Source organism: Lithobates pipiens, unplaced genomic scaffold (genome assembly GCF_037356315.1).
Source record: "Lithobates pipiens isolate NorthernLeopardFrog02 unplaced genomic scaffold, aLitPip1_a1.2 Scaffold_18, whole genome shotgun sequence".
Classification (NCBI taxonomy): domain Eukaryota; kingdom Metazoa; phylum Chordata; class Amphibia; order Anura; family Ranidae; genus Lithobates; species Lithobates pipiens.
Window position 1 is genome coordinate 427,488,670 of NW_027507758.1, and position 17,423 is coordinate 427,506,092.

The window sequence follows — 17,423 nt, forward strand, 5'->3', positions numbered from 1 at the left end:
ATTGTATTTTTTTGTCGTGCAGTGAGGCATTGCACAGGTTAATTGCTCCTTTTGCTCTAGGGGAGAGGACAGAGAGGAAAAAAAAACAAGCAGCTGAGTTATGCAGTGGGGGCACAAATATTTTTACCCAGGGTTGGGCTTTAAGACATAGAGGTGCCTAGACACAGGTAGTGCAGTGCTATTTTCAAGGGAATTGAAGACGTGCATTTTTAGGGTACTACAAATGTACATGAATCATTTCTAGATGTTCTCCATAACAATAAAAAATTTCAATTCAGGGTTAAGGTCCAACCTACAATATATTAGATATATTGTTAAGGAGAAAGAAAACAGTATAATAATGTTTTATTGTTATACATAATGATTGTTATACATAATGCATGGATAAGCAACTTTTCAAAAGCTGATGAGGTAGATATAAAAAACAAGTTTCATCATTGTAAAAGGTTTTGTATGTAAGGCCGCGTACACACGGGCGGACTGTTCGCCCAACTTTGTCCGCTGAACAGTGTTTCAGCGGACAGTCCGCTCGTGTGTGGGCTTCAGCGGACAGTTTCAGCGGACAGTCTGACGAACAAAGTTTTTCGGAATTTCCGTAAGACAGTCCGCTGAAACTTGGTTTCAGCGGACAGTCCGCTCGTGTGTAGGCTTGTTCGACAAACTAAGTTTCGCGCATGCTCAGAAAGGATTTACACGGCGAAGGTTGCATTGTAGTGTATTGGACGTCGTATTTCTCGTCCCGTCGTACGTGCCGTTCACGTCATCGCGCACGCTTTCAGAGGACTGTTCGTTCATCGTGTGTGGTCAAGTCCGTTCATGCAAATTTTGAGCGGACTGTTTGTCGGATTGTTTGACGAACAAAGTTGGGCGAACAGTCCGCCCGTGTGTACGCGGCCTAAGGGATACAGGCTGTCAATGCAGTGTCCTATGTCCTTTTCATTAACAATGTTTTAGTCTTTATTTAATTCCCTAAAAAGATATCAGTGTTTAATGTAAAAGGATAAAGGGATGCCAGTGTTTATTTTTGTATTGACCAATATTTTGCAATGAGCGACATTTAAATAAAATGTTCATTAAAAAAAAAAAGTATAGTCAAAACTTTTTTTGGCCATACTTATCTTGTGGGACACAGGAGTGCACTTACTTATGCTATCCTGTCACCTAGAATCAGCCGACAGCGGGTTAAGCCTGCTGTCAGCTGGTGTCACAGAGCTGCCCTAGGCTCTGGAAGGATCCAGACCCTATTGTTAGTATATACATAGCTGCTTGATTGACAGCTCAATACGTGGCTGAGAGCCAAAACCAGCTGTGCCACCCCGTCTCCAACCCGGAGAGGCAGAGCAGAAATTGATTACTTATAGTCAATGCTCTCTGCTCAGAGCTGACCCAGAACTGAGCAATCAGCAGTTATCTGCTTGCTCTGTGGGCTTAGAATCAAAGAGGGGACAGCTGCAGCATAACAGCGATGCTGCAGCATAGAGATGCGTATGAATGTTTTCTAATAACCTCTGTGATATTGATGCCTATTTAGCTCCGTGATGGCTCAGCTCAGTGGAACATTTTTCTTTGAGTCGTGCCAGTCCCAATTCCAGTTTTAGGGCTTTCTGGCCCATTTTTATTTTAAGGAAAAGCAAAGTTCAAACAAAGATTACGACCCAGGGATTTTCCAAAAAACAAAACCGTCAACAGAAAATACTAAGCCACTTTTCCAGTGTTCAGCATTACCGCTGCTCTCCTTACTTTGCTCTTTTAGACCTGTTTCACACAACTCATCTTGGCTCACTAAGATGGAACAAATGCAGCACCCCTGCTACACAGATTGACTCCCTAGCCTTTCAGTATGGGGTCTCCGGGCACCCTGGGTTCTCATACTCTTTATGAGACTTACACACCACCTCTAGTCCCCTGACTCGCTAGTCACCTTAACTTTACCAGTCTCCACAGATTTGTGCAGCTGTCCCTGGATATGTAATCCCCCTCCCCCACCCCACATAGACCTTCTGACCGCGCTCTGTCTTGGACAGTTTTCCAACAATTTGTCAATGTCATTGTCAAAGATTCTATCTATCCAGATGACATTCCTATTTCCTGTTCAACACAGGAGGAATCATATCATATTACAGGACTCCTTTAAACCCATCACCTGTATGTCCAACCCAAAAAGTGTGAGTTTGAAAGAACGACCATCAAGTTCCTGGGCCCGATTTCTTTCAACCAAGGGTGTCATCATGGGCACTATAAAAGTCTTGGTAGTATTAGAGTGGCCTTCCCCCACTGACAAGAATGGAGTGCAATGCTTCCTAAGGTTTACAAAATTTTATTTTAAGTTCATCTGACACTTATCTGACATTGTTACTCCTCTAAAGCCATACTCGTGGTATTTGCACAGAGGTTTTTCATTTTTTGGAAAAAAAAATTTTTTATGAATTTTAGTGTAAGCAAACACAATATAATACCCATTTTTTGTATAAAATAGGATTTACACTAAGTAGATATCTAAGATGTCATGTTTTAAAATTGCATACACCCATAGAACAGCGGCAAACTACAGCACCTAAAAAGCTTTGAGGGTGAAGCTTTAAAAGCATTTTAGAAGTTACCAGTTTAGAGTTACACAGGAGGTCTGGTGTTAGAATTATTGCCCTAGCTAGAATATGGTGACGCCTCACATGTGTAGTGCAAACACTATTTACATATGTGTGCACAATCATTGTATATGTTTGCCTTTGCATGTTTTTTTTTTTTTACTTTGTATTGAATTTTTTTTTACATTGTCGCTTTCATTTTTTGAATCACTTTTATTGCTATCACAAGCAAAGTTAACATCCCTTGTGACCACAATATGTGGTGACAGGGACTCTTTACTGAGAGATCTGTAGTCTATTAGACCCCTGATCTCACCTCTGCCCTTAAAAGCATCGAATCACAGCAAGATTGGTATGATCAGATAATTTCCCAATTTAAAAGTGCCGCTGTTTACCTCTGGAAAAACTGGAAGTGACAAAATACTTGTAGCTTCCAGTTTCTAATACTATAGTTGTAATCAGGGACCTTCCTGTCCTAGGTTCAAATGGGAGAGCCCAGCAAGCCATCAGAGAGCATTGGGAGCTGCCGCTAGGATTGCTTTTACTTTACAGAGCATTGCTAGCAAAAAAAAAAAAAGATGTTACCTGTAGCTGAAAGTGGTTTAACATCCAATCCTGGAACCTTGCCTTAATTATTATCATCAACAAAATATACCCTCTATTGTGTCATGCTTCTCCAAAACAAAGATGAATAAATAAATAATTTTAGGTGTCCAGCTATAACACAGCAACATCGTCATAGTAAATAGGGGAATTGTAAATATGAAAATATTTCTGAGTTACTTTGTTTTAGGAATAACAACTGGAAACATATGGCAAGCTTAGCAAATAAATGAATAACATGGGCCTGTCACCTGCTTGGTAAGAGAGAAGGATGCAGGTTCCTAAATTAGCTAAATTGTGATAGACAGATAGTCCAACGTGCTGATCACCTAGGAAACCATGGATCTGAATCTAATAGACTAATTGCTAGATTGATTGACATGTCAATAAAAAGAGAGTCTGGTATATTCCTACTGATAAAAGGATGACTCGGCTAGTGGGTTAATTGACTGTAAATTAGCAGTCTACTAGGTTCGTCATGATATGTCCCCCAGCAAGATACCTTCATTGTCCAAATTTCTTCACATCTTTCAAATCTATAATTCATTTCCTAATAGTTTGCCCTTAATACCATGCAATGTTTTAAAGAGGTTTTCCTTTTGTATGTATTTTCTATAATTTGTAAAGAATAAGCACCCACTGCCTTTATAAAAAAAAACAGGTGCCTATTGAATATCATTAACTTTAAGTACAGGGAGGTGGTGGGGGAGGGGTCACTGGGGCATACAGCTGGTCGATGATCAAGGTATTTAAAATCTAAATGATACTGTAAATATAATATATTTTTGCATAATAGTACTTAAAAAAAAAAAAAAAAAAAAAAAAAGAAACACCAGCATAACAGCATTTGTACTTCGACCCTATTACCCAGTTCTGATCCCTCCCATTTAGCAAATCTGTTGAGGCTCTATCATATTATGTTCATCATACAATTAGTTTAAAGATACCTTAAGGTTCACAACTTTAATACATTTCATGAAATATTTGTAAATGCACTTTTAAAGCTACTTCAATATAATTTTATATTGATTTCCATTTACTTTCTGCTTTTTATGGTCTGCTTTCTGTATTTTGTTTTGTTTCTTTTAATATCCTCTGATTCCACATCTCTGGTAGAAATGAATTGCCACTGACTAACTGCCAAGAGTGACACAATACCAATGCATTGTCTCTCTTTTATGCTTTATTGAATTCCATTATAAGACAAACACATCTTTCAGTCATTAGGCTCCTTGCTGACAACACCTGTCAGTATGTCAACCCATTCAGAGACAGATACCGCAGTGCTTAATTTGGCAGCATTGTAAAAAAAAGGAGAGAAAATCAACCTGGGACACCTGTTTCCACAAAAGAAAAGATATAACTATTATTATCATCTTGTAAGTAAAGTAAGAGGGACATAAGGGGAAATGTGTTCAGTAAATCCATCGTCTTGTCTTCCATTACTAATGAAGATTCTACAATGCAAATAGTCCTACTGTCATAATTGAACATGTAAACTATGCCTTACTTAATCTCAGCACTTATTTCAAGTACCTAAATAATACCATTATCAGTTGGTGTATCTTTTAACTTAGGATAGGAGTGGCCACATGTTCTATCAGATAATTTTCAGAACAATATCCAAGACTAGTGTGCTGTAAATAACAGTATGTTTTTGGCTCAGATTGGGTCAAAACATTTGTTATTTACAGTGTAGGAGGATGTGTAGACAGCAGATTGCAAAGTGTACCTGCAGTAACATCCAAGATGGCACAGCCAGGAAGCTTCCTTAGCACAGAGTAACCGCAAAGACAATCTCTCGCTGTTCTGGCCAGATCAACATATATGTTCTGTGGAATTCATCTTATCATAGTTCCAAGCCTATCTCTTGGTGGCAATCAAGGAATCCAGAACATACTTCTGTGATCTCTCCTTGGAACTATAAAGAGAAAGACATATATAGAGGTAATGATAAGAACACAACAGGCTAATCTGATTTATTCCATTGTGTGTTGGTGTATTAAAATGTAATCTAAGCTCCTTGGGTGAACGCTATATGACCTGGAGATTTCACCATCACAGCTGTTGTTCCTGGCAAAATCACCCATCCAGCTAACAGACAGGTCCTGTTTTCTGCTACAAGGGCACAAGCAGTGGCTCCTTTCTACATTATGCCTAACAGAGCATACATCATATTTAGTTTACTCATTTTGCCAATAGAGTACCAGCCTGTAACACTCTTTCATTACCAGGCCATTTTTCAGTTTCTAGTGCTGTGACACTTCTACAATTACATGGTCATGAAACACTGTACTAGAATTAATTGAACATTATTCTCTTGGGATGCATAACGCTTTATTTTGGTGGTATTCATAAACCACTGGGTGGGTTTTCTATTCTATATGCTATGAAAGAAAAAAGAAATCCCTTACATTCTGTTAAAAGAAATATGGCCAGACAGTACACAAATACTGAAAATAAGCCCTTTTTGGAAATTCGACAACCCAAGGTGATCTAATTTTTTGCAACAATTTTCAGAAAATTAGAAAACATTGTGGTATTTGAAGGGTTAATGGTTCACTAGAAAAGTGTGTACAGGTCATACTTAGAGACAAGAGGAGATGAAGGGTTTAATTTACAGATTTGCAGTATATGGGAGATGAAGGCTTAATATATAGGCCACTGAAAAGACAGGCTGGAGATTGTGAGGTGGATTTCCTGAAGATAAATAGACTGTGCACTCTGCAAGTACAGTTGCACTGATTTTCCCTCAGAACTTAGTAAATGTGGTAACGCTTGGCTGATTTCCATCATCCAATCACGTGCAAGCAAAAGTGTGCTTTTCTTTTAATTTCCCTACACCTAGTTGGGTATTCTTTACAAAGTGAAGCTTTACCACATTACATTTACCAAGGAAAATAAATGCAATTGCAATTGCAAAGTGTGAAGCCTTTTTTCCCTTAGAAAATCAACCCCCATATGTATACGAGAGAAAGGAGAGGGGGCAAAAGGGTTAAACGTTACTTGAATCTGCAGCTGCTGCTAATCACTGCTGTACCAAGAAATTAATGAACTAGTCTTTAATTTGTTTCATTAATGTCAAAGAAATCATGTGATCACTGTAATTGTTCTCTCTATGATCATTTACAGTGATCCTAAGGTACAATGCTGCTCAGATCAGCTCTACGGTGAATATAAAAACACTCGACTCCTGCTGTGAACCGCTGCATTCTCCAGTGTGAACCCAGCCTTAGAGGTCCAACCTCGTATGACTGCTGTAGGTCAAGCAGCAAACTAAAGAAATCTTTGGTTCCCTGGGCTCACTGCAGCTGCCATTCCTTGTAATCTAATGGGATCACCATAAAAAAGTCAGGCCATACGTTTTCTTTTTCCTTAAAAAAAACTGAAAATTGCTTGATTCTCCCATTAATACATTTATTGTTGATGGGGGAATTGTCTTTGCTTCAGACTCCCTAATATTTAGAAGCGTTTAACCACTACAATACAGGGCACTTTCGCCCCCTTCCTTCCCAGCCCAATTTTCAGCTTTCATCGCTCTAGCGCTTTCAGTGACAATTGCGCGGTCATGCTACACTGTACCCAAATGAAATTTTTATCATTTTGTTCGCACAAATAGAGCTTTATTTTGGTGGTATTTATTCACGACTCCGTTTTTTATTTTTTGCGATATAAGCGCAAAAAAGCGGAAATTTGGAAAAAAAACAACATTTTCTTTTTTCTATTTTAAAAGAAATCCAATAAAATCAAATTTTGTCATAAATTTAAGCCAAAATGTATTCTGCTACATGTTTTTGGTAAAAAAAATTCCGTTAAGTGTATAATAATTGGTTTGTGTGATCACGGACATATGTACGCAAATGATCATGTACATATGTGTGCAGGTGATCACGTACATATGTGTGCACATAATCATTGGGACTAGTGATTTTAGTGGAACATATGTGGGGGACATGTTTTTATTATTAGGGACATGTGTTTTTATTTTTTGGGGACATGTATGTTTTGGGGACATGTGTGTTATGGGGACATATGTGGGGACTGTGTTTACACTGTGTGGTGTGTTGTGTGTGTACACTAGACTGAAGATCAGTGAGTAAAAAGCTGTAAAAAACAGCTCATACTCACTGATCATCAGCCGGCTGCAGCAATCTGCTCTCCTCTCCTCAGCGATGACTTCTGTGTGAGGAGAGGAGGAGCCGATTGCCTAGCAACCGGCTGTTTGTTTACATCACATGATGGCCGTGATTGGACACGGCCGTCATGTGATCAGGAGGGCCAATCACAGAGCCCTCCTGCCGATCTGAGATGCGCTGTGTCCCGGAGACACGGGCGCATCGGGATCGTGCCGCTGCGCGGACACGCGCGCGCACGATCCCGCTCCTCCTGATGGACGTTCCTGAACGTCCTATCAGGAGTAGACGGCTCCCACCCGGCCGTATATGTGCATTGGCCGGGTGGGAAGTGGTTATGAACTGTTCTCCTTGCTGGTGAGGAAGCTGTGTAATATGAAGCCATTATCAATCATGTAATTACTGGCCTTGAACTGCCGTCAGGTGGCATAGAAGGGCCAGTAATGGTTGTTTTCTGGTGTGCAAGCCACACCCCTTTAAAAGTCAGAGTTGCATCAGCTTTTTGTCAATGTATAAGAGTGTCTGTGTGTGGATTTGAAGTAGTTAGAGACAGTTGACGGGGCATTTTCAGGGAGAGATAATTACTGCTATATAGTGTTATATAGTACTATATGCAGATATACTGAATGTAGTGCTATATACAGTAGTACTATATACAAACTGTACAGTGCTGCATTGTGATAGATAAAAATGAATTGCAGTGTGGTGGGCTACGAAGTGTGTAGTGTACCCTTGTATTATTTGTGTTGTGCTACATTATCATGAATTGCTATTCAGTGGAATATGAAATACATGTATATATTATTGTGTGCCACACTTTGTATTGACAGTTAATACACAGTTATTTTAGGACTAAATGTTTGTGTGTGCAAGCAACAATTTTTGTTGCTGTTTAACTGGTGTCACCCCTCACCCAACCCACATTTTTTGTGGGATGTTTTTATTTTGTTTTGTTTTGTTTTTTCATTATATATATATATATATATATATATATATATACATATATATATATTTATATAGATAGATAGATAGATAGATAGATAGATAGATAGATAATGGGATTTTTATATACAGCTTACCTGTAAAATCCTTTTCTTGAGAGTACATCACGGGACACAGGAGCTTCATTACATAGTGGGTTATATAGGCACCTCTGGTGATTGGACACTGGTTGACCCTAATTAAGGAGAATTCCTCCCCTATATAACCCCTCCCATCTGGGAGGCACCTCAGTTTTGTAGCAAAGCAATAAGAAACCACGTAAAACCCAAGAGGGGCGGGAGCCCTGTGTCCCGTGATGTACTCTCAAGAAAAGGATTTTACAGGTAAGCTGTATATAAAAATCCCATTTTCTTGATCATACATCACGGGACACAGGAGCTTCATTACATAGTGGGATGTCCCATAGCAATGCTCAGATTGAGGGGAGGGAGACACAGATCATAAACATAGACCGCCAGGGACCTGAGGACCTAAACTGCAGCCTGCAGTACACTGCGCCCGAAGGCGATATCCTCTTGCCCTCTGACATCCACCTGATAGAATCTGGTGAATGTGTGGACTGATGACCAAGTCGCAGCCTTACAGATCTGAGCCAGGGAGGCCTGGTGATGCACTGCCCAAGAAGCACTGACAGCCCTAGTAGAGTGCGCTTTCACCTGAAAAGGAGGAATCTTCCCCTTTAAGCCATAGGCCTGAGAAATAACTTGTCTGATCCACCTTGAGAGGGTGGACTTTGACGCTGCCTGACCCTTTCTGGGGCCTTCCGGCAGAATAAATAAACAATCAGTCTTCCTTATCTCAGAAGTTGCTTGAAGATAAACACTGATTGCTCTAACCACATCCAAAGTGTGTAAAGACTCTTCCTCTGTGGACTGAGGGTCCGGAAAAAAGGATGGTAGGATTACATCCTGATTCAAATGGAAACCCGAAACCACCTTAGGTAGAAAGGACCTGTTGGGACGCATAACCACCCGGTCCTTATGGATAATTAAATATGGCTCTTTACTGGAAAGAGCTGCCAACTCTGATACTCTTCTAGCCGTGGATATGGCTACTAAGAAGACCAGCTTTTTAGTCAGGAGAGCTAAAGAAGCTAGATGCAAAGGTTCAAATGGTTGCCCCTGTAAGGCCGAGAGAACCAAATTCAGATCCCATGGGCATACCGGAGGTTTAACTGGCGGTTTTGTCCGCATAGCCCCCTGGATAAAAGCCCGTACCAGGGAATGTGATGCAAGCGGTTTTTGAAAAAATACCGACAGGGCCGAAATCTGCACTTTGATAGTGCTTATGGCCAAATTCATTTCTAGGCCTGACTGGAGAAAGGCCAAGATTCTGTTAATGACATACTTTCTAGGATGCCACTTCCTGAGTTCACACCAGGAAACATATGTCCTCCAGATTTTGTAATAAATACGCCTGGAGGCCGGCTTTCTGGCATTGACCAGAGTAGAAAGGACTGGCCCCGAAAGGCCACGGTCTCTCAGAATGTGGGTCTCAGCAGCCAAACCGTCAAATTCAGACTGCGTAAAGCAGGATGGTAGATTGGACTCTGTGAGAGCAGATCTGGCCGGAGAGGGAGGGTCCATGGCCTGCCTACTGCCAACTTCATGATTTCTGCATACCATGGTCGCCTGGGCCAAGCCGAGGCCACCAAAAGGACCGACTTCGTCTCCCTCTTGACCCTTCCCAGGAACCGCGACAGTAGCGGGCTCGGGGGGAAGGCATAGATCAGATTGTACTGATCCCAGGGAACCGTCAGAGCATCTGACCCCTGAGCAAGTGCATCTCTTGTCCTTGACACAAACTTGTCCAGTTTCCTGTTGAACCTGGATGCAAACAGATCTACGTCTGGAGTGCCCCACTTGTGACATATGTTCTGAAACACGTCGGGGTGCAGAGCCCACTCTCCTGGGCACAATTGCTGGCGGCTGAGAAAATCCGCCTGCCAATTCTCCACTCCTGGGATGAAGACTGCAGAAAGACACGGAACATGCTTTTCTGCCCAGACAAGTATGCGATTCACCTCCTTTTGGGCCACCAGACTTCTGGTACCGCCCTGGGGATTGATATAAGCCACTGCGGTGGCATTGTCGGACTGAACCCGAACCGGGAAACCTCGCAGTCTGTAAGACCACTCTATGAGTGCCATGTAAACTGCCCGAATCTCCAAGATATTTATGGGCAGTAGACTTTCGGTCGCAGACCATTTCCCCTGCGAGCACGTTCCCTCCAATACAGCTCCCCAGCCTGTCAGGCTGGCATCTGTTGTGATAATCTTCCATGAGAGAGGAAGAAAAGTTTTGCCTTTCAGCAAATTCCTGGTTTGTAACCACCAGACAAGACTTTTGCGTGTCCCGAGGGATAAACGCATAGGAAGATCCAGGGATTGGGGCTTCCTGTTCCAAGCCGCAAGGATGCATCCTTGCAGAGGCCTTGAGTGGAACTGGGCAAATGGGATGGCCTCGAAGGAGGCGACCATCTTTCCCAATAGTCTCATGCACAACCGAATGGAGGAAGATCTTCTGCCCAGAATCAGGCGCACCAGATCTCCAATGGCCAAGGCCTTTAGCCTTGGAAGAAACACCCTGCCCTGAGCGGTGTCGATAATCATACCTAGGTATTCCAACCTGGTAGTCGGTTGTAGGGACGACTTTTCTAGGTTTATAATCCAACCTAGGCGTTCTAGATGTTCTAGCGTTTTGGTGACGCTGCGACTTAGGAACGCTGCAGTTCTCTCCACGAGAAGCAAGTCGTCTAGATAAGCCATGACGGCTATACCCTGAACTCTTAAGATTGCTAAGACAGGGTCCAGAATCTTTGTGAAGACTCGAGGGGCTGTAGCAAGCCCGAACGGCAAGGCCACAAATTGAAAATGGCGCCGCTCTACCGCGAACCTTAGAAATTTCTGGTGTGCGGGAAAAATTGGCACATGGAGATATGCATCCTTGATATCTATTGATGCCATGAACTCTCCCCCTTGCAGGGAGGAGACCACAGTGCGGATTGACTGCATTCGGAAGGTCTGGATGTGTAAAAACCGGTTTAGGTCTCTCAGATCCAGGATAGGTCTGACACTTCCATTTGGTTTTGGAACGGTGAAGAGATTTGAATAAAACCCTGAACCCTGATCTTTCGGGCTCACTTCTACTATCACACCCTGGGATAGTAATTGATCTAAGGCCAGGAATAGCGGTTTTTGCTTTACTGGATCCCTGGGGATCCTTGACCTTAGGAAACGAGAAGGTGGAATCTCCTGAAACTCTAGCTTGTAGCCCAGAGATACTGAAGAGATCACCCACTTGTCCTGAATCTCTTCCCGCCAGGCGCCTGCAAACTGCAGGAGCCTTCCCCCCACTCTGCCGAGTGGGGGCGCCCCTTCACAAGGAGGTTTTGGGGCTCTGCTTGGCAGGCTTTCGCCCCCAAGTCTTTTTCTGTCCCTGGGCTCGGCCTTGAGCCTTTCTAGCAGAGGAGGACTGAGAAGGCCGTCGCCACTGTTTAGAGCTTGATGCTTCGGGAGAGAGAGCACGCCTAAATGAAGGATGCTTGCTCCTTTTGACTAGAAGGAGAGTAGACTTACCTCCTGAAATATTTTGGATGAATTTATTTAATTCTTCCCCAAACAAACGCTCCCCTTTAAACGGGAACCCAGTCAAATGCTTTTTGCATGACAGCTCAGCAGCCCAATTCTTTAGCCATAGGGCCCTACGCATGTGTACCAACATGAGGGACAAACGTGATGCTTGTTGGACAGAATCCAAAATCGCATCAATTATGAAACACAGGATGTGAGGCAATTCTGCATAATTTTCTACTTCCTCACTGGGAAGGAGTCCAAACATCTGTTTAACCTGTTCCTTGAGGAACTGAGACAACCCCACGGCTGCGACTGTAGGTTGCACCACAGTGCCAGCTATGGAAAAGGAGGTTTTTAATAAGGTTTCCAGCCTTTTATCAGTTGGATCCTTGAATACCTGCGCATTATCCAAAGGACAAGTTAGGTTTTTATTCACACAAGAAACAGCCGCACCGACAGATGGGACCCCCCACTTCTTGGTGAAACTTTCCTCCACAGGATAATGCATGGAAAACCTTTTGGGAGGAGTAAACAGTTTATCGGGATGTCCCCAATCCTCATACATCAATTTATCCATTAAAGGATGAATTGGGAAGGAATAAGCAGTCTGTGGGGCTTTCCTGACTCCCAGGGAAGAAACAGAGGACGTAGCGACCTCAGCAGCAGGCATTCTGAATGTGGTACGCACCAATTCAGTATAATACTGCACCTGCTTTCTGAGTGCCTGGGAGGAGGGGACTGTCTCCTCTTCCTCTGACTCATCCGACTGCTCATGATCCCTATCCAAAGATAGGGATCCCTCCTCATTTTCAGAAAAACTATCCGAGAGAGGGATTTCAGCAGAGGGAGGGGATCTACCCCTTTTCCTGCTATCTTTTAGGGAAGCAGAAATAAAATTCATGATTCTCCCTTCAAAACCCTCCAATGTAGCCCTAAGGGAGTCCTCAGTGACATAAACCGGGGCTGCGACATTAGGAGAGGCTGCAAAACCTGACAGGTGCACTGACTCGTCTTGAGAGGCTGGCTCCAGTCTTGCAGAGGAGGATGGTAATTTACAGGCACTTTTGGAACCCCTGGACCTAGGCGGTGACTTGCCAGTGCTCTTATTACCTCCCCCTGAGATCCTCTTACGAGGAGACATAGTACTAAGCTACAAAGCAGAGGTACTAGTACAAGTGCGATCACTGTTGCGCTTAAAGTCTCACAATAAATAAATATATGCTTAAACTGCACAACCTGACGCTGAGTAGGTGTCTTAAGGTTTGCCTGGATCCAATCCCCACGGATGCTTACTGCCCACAGCTCCTGTGTCTCCAGTTACAGTCCCCTGACGCTCTGGGCTTTTAAAACTGCCGCCTGGCGCCTGCGCAGTACAGCGCCGTGCACACTGACATGCACGGCTCGCAACCACACACCCCCCTCCTCCATAAGGCCGGGAGCGCGCCCGGCGCGTGTGCACGCGCCCGCGCGCGTGCACGAGGACCGCGGAATCCGGGGGGGGGGAGGAGAACCCAAAACGGAGCAGCGTGGGACCCCTGAACTGCGTGGGACCCCTGTTTACCTTCATCTGTGGCAGGGACTGCAATGGAGACGTGAGTAGCTGGAGAAACCAGGCTTTCACTGAGCGTGTTGTATTGAAAGGCATGTAAGTGTGCATCAGGCTGCTCTTACTCCCTCTAGTGGTGGAAACCAGGTAAGACATACAACTACTCACAATGAAGAAATCCATTCATATATTTAAATATACAGGATGACTTCCCTTACCTGTCCCCGCCGCAGGAATTGCTGAACCAGACCAATTCCAGCCTTCACCCATCACGACGGGTATTGCTAGCCAACCTTCAGGTATATCTGGGGCTCTTACAAAAAGAACCTCCCACCTGGGCTATGTAGAAAGCTCTGCCAGAAACTTCCGGGCGCTCTGTATAAACAGTACCCCAAGTCTGGTTTTCCCAGAGCCCAGTCTTCCAATGGAGAGGACTTACAGGCAAAACCTCGCTTCTTCGGCAGACGAGGCCCGGGTACCATACCATCTTGGGAGTCAAATATCGGCCCGAGGTATGGATCCGGTTTGTTGTAGCCCTTCGGCCCTCGCAGGGACCTGCATAGAGCTAAGTTTTACGTGACCATCACCCAGACACTGGTGAAAAAACTGAGGTGCCTCCCAGATGGGAGGGGTTATATAGGGGAGGAATTCTCCTTAATTAGGGTCAACCAGTGTCCAATCACCAGAGGTGCCTATATAACCCACTATGTAATGAAGCTCCTGTGTCCCGTGATGTATGATCAAGAAAGATAGATATATATATATATATATATATATATATATTTATTTATTTTTATTATTTAAGTGTCCAACAGTTTGTGGTTGGATTGGGGTTCAGGGTTTAGTTTTTTGGGTTATAGTTTAGCGTTTTAGTAGTTTAGTATTTTTTTTTCTTTTATGAGGTTTTTATGAGGGTATATTTTGTTTCTACATACAGTAAGTTTGCAGGGGTCTTTTAATTAACTTTTTTCAGGATCAACAATGTGAACATACCTTTAACATGTCCTACCATATGTTTGCAGTACAGCATAGCATAGCATACTAGTGCCATATACTGTAGTTTAGTGCACCAAATCATAGCTACTAATGAAGTTAGGCAATCCCTTGTATTTATCATATAATGGAGGCCTAAAGGGAGGGGCAGAGGCTCTTTACATGTAGTTAGAGGTGATGAGCAGGTTCTGCAGCTACAAAACAAAGTGGTAGATGGGCCACAATTTTATGAGGCAAGGCATGTCTGCCTTTTCTTTCTGGGCATGAATGCACAATACAGTCAGAGTAGGTGGAGGAGGTCTTGGAGTGGATAACCAAGCTTTCCTCCTCCTACTCTTAGAAAGAAGTGAAAGTAAAGGAATGCCTGGTATCCAATAAATGCAGGTATTAAAGATGTTTAATTTGAAGTTACAGCAATAAAATGAGGACAACATGTTTTGGGGGACTAAAGACTACACTTTCATCAGGGCTGCTAATAAAAGTTGTTAAAAAATGGTCCTGTTGGGAGGTGCTTTTGGCACATAGATCGGACTGATAGATGTCCAAGCATTGACTATGTGTTTAGAGGCTCTGAATGCTGAATGTTGAATGCTGCCTCTGAACACATACCGTATATACTCGAGTATAAGCCGAGATTTTCAGCCTCTTTTTTGAGGCTGAAAGTGCCCCCCTCGGCTTATACTCGAGTCATCGCTGTCTGCCCGCTCGATCAGCGTGTCGAGCAGACAGACAGCGGCCATTCTATAATTCAAAAGCCGCGCCTCCGGCTCCGCCTTCGCCTGTGATAGGCGGAACACTGAATTTCCCAGCAGCCTGTGTTCCGCCTATCACGGACATCGTATCATCCTCGTACTACGGACGAGGATGATACGATGTACGTGATAGGCGGAACACAGGCTGCTGGGAAATTCAGTGTTCCGCCTATCACAGGCGAAGGCGGCGGCGCAGCTTTTGAATTTTACAATGGCCGCCGAGGCGCCGACGAAGAGGGCACGGGACGGAGGCAAGGCAAGGCACGGCACGGGACGGGACGGGACGGGATGGCGGCAAGGCACGGCGGCAAGGCACGGCGGCAAGGCACGGCGGCAAGGCACGGCGGCAAGGCACGGAGGCAAGGAGGCAAGGCACGGGACGGAGGCTCGGGACAAAGGCTCGGGACACAGGTAGGCTGGACACACACACACACACACACACACACACACATGGATGGATACACACACACACAGGGATGGATGGATGGATGGAGACACACACACACAGGGATGGATGGATGGATGGATGGAGACACACACACACAGGGATGGATGGATGGATGGACACACACACACACAGGGATGGATGGACGGACACACAGGGATGGACGGACACACAGGGATGGACGGACACACAGGGATGGACGGACACACAGGGATGGACAGGCATGTCTCACCCTCGGCTTATACACGAGTCAATAAGTTTGCCAGTTTTTTTGGGGGTAAATTGGGGGCCTCGGCTTATATTTGGGTCGGCCTATACTCGAGTATATACGGTAGTTAGCGTTTGGACATCTATCGGTCCAATCTATGTGCCAAAGGCACCTCCCAACAGGACCAATTTTTAACAACTTTTATTAGCAGCCCTGATGAAGGGGGATTCCTTAGTCCCATGACATGCATTGGCCTCATTTTATTGCTGTAACTTCAAATAAAACCTTTTAAATACCTGCATTTACTGGATATTGGGTGCTCCTTTACTTTCACTTCTTTCCAAGCAAACACGGAGTCGACCAAAAGGCCAAACCCTGAGGTAGTAGCCCAGGCCCTAATTGGCTTACCCCCCCTTCTCCCCCCCCCCCTTTTCCTTTTCTTTTTTTTCTTTTTTTTAACATTTTCTTATAAATATATATATATATATCTGATATATTAAGGATCGATACCCAATGTGTATTTTCTTCTTGTTTTTATATGAATGTTGAAAACACTGAAATACTATGAATCCTAAACAAAGTGATTTGAAATAGTATGTATAAGAAATATTTTTTACTGTTTTTTGTAAATGTGGAAAACGAAATAAAAAGTATTTAAACAAACAAAAAAAAAAATACCTGCATTTACTGGATATTGGGTGCTCCTTTACTTTCACTTCTTTCCAAGCAAACACGGAGTCGACCAAAAGGCCAAACCCTGAGGTAGCAGCCCAGGCCCTAATTGGGCTCACCACCACCTTTTCCTCCAACTGGGCACCAACCCCTGGAAACCAACTCTTCCCATCTGCCCACACCATACATAACCTATAGCAGTGACTGATAGAGTCAGTCCAGTGTGATCTACACCTCCTCTCCTAAGATTCACCTACTCTTAGGCACTGACCAGTGTATTTTTATCAGCAGATGCAAATGCATTCTCTCTCCTTCCTCTTCCTCTACAACTTGCCTCAAAAACCAGCATGGAGGAGGCGGCTAAATTTATTCACCACACCTCAGTAACTTGCTGCAGAAGGAAGGAATTAATTTTGTCTGATGTTGAGGAAGAGAAAGCCCAGAATATAGATCAAGGGGACAACAGAGAGGAAGAAGCAATCACCACTGATATTCTTGCAGTTGCAGACTACTTCCAAGTAGGCATGAATTGGCAGTTTATTCCTATCCTAGGTTTTGATTGAACATTGAGTGTTTGGCAATTTGGACAAACACTTTTGCCTAAATCTCTAGACATGTAAGCAAAGGGGTGGGGATAGCAGTGACATCATTGCTCACATATGGTTACTGCCCATACTTGGTCAATGTTGTAACTACTATCTCCGCTCCTTCCCTTATATAGCTGATTATAGCTTAGGGAACAGAACCATCGGGATCTGTCATATACGCCAGGTTCACTGGGCTTTTAGTTTCGGAAAGTCAGTGAAAATCATTATTGACAATGGATTTACCCTGAGGCATATTAGCATGTTGGGGCCATGTGGCCTAAAATGATTCAGGAGGGCGAGTAGTACATGCTCCTTCTCACTTT